We start from the raw sequence: 3,798 nt of genomic DNA, 5'->3' as shown, positions 1-3,798 counted from the left end.
GTCCAATTAACTCAATACATAACCCTATAATATCTCCCGATGATGTTTTAGTTTACCTGAAGTCCTTAAAGCAGTCTTTTAGTTATGGTCCTGACCAGATCCCCACTTGTTTTCTTAGAAATTGTGCTGATTATCTCTATGAGCCGTTAACAGCCTTTTTTAATTTGTCTCTTAAAGAGGGCGTTTTTCCAACTGTATGGAAGGAATCGTTCATAACCCCCTTACATAAAAGCGGTAGCAGGTCTTCAGTGGAGAACTACCGGGGCATAGCTAAGCTTTCTGCAATTCCTAAATTATTTGAAGCAATTATAACAAATCGGTTGACGCATTCTATCACTTCAAGCATTTCATATAGTCAACATGGATTTTGCAAGGGCAAATCAACTTCTACAAATTTACTTGAATTAACATCCGATATCTCAAAAGCATTTAGTGAGAGCAAACCTGTTGATGTTATATATACTGATTTCAGTAAAGCATTTGACAAAGTGTGCCACTCGTTGCTCATCTATAAACTTGATCTTCTTGGTCTTCCACCTAATTTTCTACGTTGGATCTCTTCATACCTCTATGATAGATCACAAAGGGTATTGTTTAAAAATACTATCTCTGACGTCATTGATGTTACTTCAGGCGTCCCTCAGGGTGGCCACCTAGGCCCGATTCTGTTCTTGCTTTTTATAAACGATATTTCTACAGATATAAAATTCTCCAAAATTTTAATGTATGCAGATGATATAAAACTTTATAAATCGTACTTTTCAATTGAAGAAAGGTCTTTGCTACAATCAGACTTAAACAGCATGGCTTACTGGTGTAAAGTAAATCTTATGCCTCTAAAGCTTAAGAAATGTAAAGTAATGTGCTTCTCGCGAAGAGCTGTTCTGCCAGTTTTTTATATAATAGGTAACCATAACCTGGAACAGGTATACAATTTTGTGGACCTTGGTATCACAATGGATCCTAAGCTTAATTTTAATCTTCACATTAATGTGACAGTCAACAAGGCTAAAGGTGTACTTGCATTTGTGAAACGATGGTCAAAAGAATTTAGTGACCCTTATATCACTAAAACCCTGTTTACAACATTAGTTAGGCCGATTCTGGAATACGGCTCGGTGGTTTGGAATCCAAGGTATCAAATTTACTCAGACAAGATAGAATCAATTCAAAAACAATTCCTACTTTTTGCTTTAAGAAATTTCCGATGGGATTCTCAATACAGTCTTCCACCTTATACGAGTCGCTTAAAACTTATTAACCTTCCTACACTTGCCAGTCGCAGGGAAATGCTTGGTATAATTTTTATGGTTAAATTACTGACAGGCTCAATTTCAAGTCCGTCTCTTCTGGCTGATGTAAGCTTTAATGTTCCCTCACGCGTATCAAGACACTTTTGTCCCATATTTCTGAAAGCTTGTAAAACCAATTTTGAATTGCACGACCCACTCCGTTGCCAGGATTTTAACTCTCATTCCAGCACGTTTGATATATCAGATCCGCTTTTCAGCATTAAGAAAGCGATACTCTCCTCTCTCAATAAGTGAATTATTGACATAAATACATAAAATCAGCTGATGAATTTAGTTCTTTAGCTGAACAGTTTTAGATCTCGACACTTAACAAACTCCTGCCTATCGTGACTCGGCGCAAAAATTTAAAATATTGGTTCCGTACGTCATGCGGACTGCGCCCCTCGTGCGGATGGGCGGGAATGGAGGGTAAAAACCGTTGGGATATTATTATTATTATTATTATTATTATCTAGGCATTCTACATTCTACATTTCTCTGTAAGGCATTCTTTGTTCGCTTCTCTGGATTCTGGTTATCCATGCGTTCTCCCTTCGTTTGAGGTAATGCTGCGGGTAAGGGCTTACCCCCAATGACATGACCGTGTTAAAATAATGCCTTCTTGAAGCGAAAGGGTAAGCGATTCCCATCGCCAAGCTCGCTTCCACTTTCGATTCTGTAGTAATCGTGTTTTTTGCTGGGTAGGTGGATATGGAAAATAAATTATTATTTTCCAGGAATAAAAAGTTTGAACAAACTTCTGTTTTCAAAGTCGTGGCTGCCAGCCGAATCGGATCAGAATATTGTCTTTTTTTATAAGCATTTGAATTATTGGAATCACGGATAATAACAGTTACGTAATTCTTACCTAATTAAAGATCAGGCCTATAGATTTTTAATTATTTGAGCATCGATTCTCTTTATAGCCAAACGTTGACCATTTCTCTTGGAAATTCCTATTGAAGGAGCTTACTCTTTGACTTTAAATATCAAAGAAGGAAGACGTAAGGGGAGAGTTTTACCACAGAAGTTTTTAGCCAAGGATCCAATGTATATCTCTATAAAAAAAATGCGTGTGTAACACCGTACACATGATAGAAGTGAAGCTTGTTAAAAAAAGTGTGAGTAGCAGGTACCTACTCACGAAATTGGATGTGTAAACATATGTTTACGCATCGGCAAGCCATTTGGCCATTGAGTTACATTCATAGGTTTGTTTGGTTAGAAATCAAACAATAATTTCATTTCATCTTATTAGTTTTCTGATATACATATAATTTATTTATTCATTTTCCGGTAACAACACCTTATATGAATTCGCGCTTCTAGCATCCATAGGACCGGGTTGTAATGGAAGTAATTGTATGTTTAACAAATCAATGAAAATGTTTATAATGCAATCAATAGATCCTTACGAATTCGCCATTACAAAAGCACTAAGTAACGTACGCACTTTTGTTTGCAAAATGCATTTGTTTAAGTTGAAAGAAGACAAAATCCTTTGTTCGGCATTTATTCTTACTCGCTTTCTATCTTCCAAGGCGAATTCATATATTCTTATCACGAATTCATATATTCATGTGGTAGCAAGAGTATAAAAACATAAAATTACCTTATAAATTAAAAGCATAAGTATCATATGTATGCGTAGTCCAATTCACGAAATCATTTCATCGATCTGAGTAAAAACTAAGTGCATAAACTCTATTTCACGTTAATTGTAATCATGGAATGCTGTTCATTCATTCAGTTTCTACTCAAACGCATGAAATGATTTCATGAATTGGCCTACGCATAATGGTAGTAAATGACAGAATGAATTACAACAAACACATCCTTTTGACATAATGCAAGCCCAAAGCGTTGGTTCAAATCAATCCGCGATCAAGTTGGACGTTTTTCCCACAAACATTGCAATTTTGCGAGCAGTGTCATTGTAGAATCTCATTTTTACAATTTCATAGTCTCGGCTTACATTTATAAAATTCAACGAAAGTACGTACCTATTTCGGCTGAGTTATCCATTTTCGGTTATTTAGTGTACAAAATAAACGCAAATTAAATGAGTTTGTACAACGTGTAGCGATAACTTGCCAGAAAATCCAAATTTTTTGATCTTTCATACAACCAAGATATAAATTCATTCAACAGGCCCCCAAACGGTGCAATCTAGAGCAAAATAACACCAAGTTGAACCAACGGTCGCTACGTTTATGACTTTCTTTAAGAAACATCCGGCGAAAATTTCAACTGCTCCTGTAACACTATCTCACGATTGAGAGAAATAGATATTGCGCCAATCGCGGTACCGCTAATCCGCTCTTTGTGATTTTGACAGAATCAGCTGTGTGCGTGACGTCATCTTGGTGCAATTGTTGATTGTGAGCATGCGAAAAAACTAAATAACAATTTTAATATTTGTGTGTTAATATTTCTGCGTGGTTTTAAACAATAATTGAGACATTACAAAGCAAAACGAAGTGTGCAGTGGCAAAGTGTAATAGTG

The sequence above is a fragment of the Rhagoletis pomonella genome, unplaced genomic scaffold (assembly GCF_013731165.1).
Source record: "Rhagoletis pomonella isolate Grant_MI unplaced genomic scaffold, Rhpom_1.0 Rhpom_scaffold_00005, whole genome shotgun sequence".
NCBI classification, from domain to species: Eukaryota; Metazoa; Arthropoda; class Insecta; order Diptera; family Tephritidae; genus Rhagoletis; species Rhagoletis pomonella.
This window is presented reverse-complemented; position numbering follows the sequence as displayed.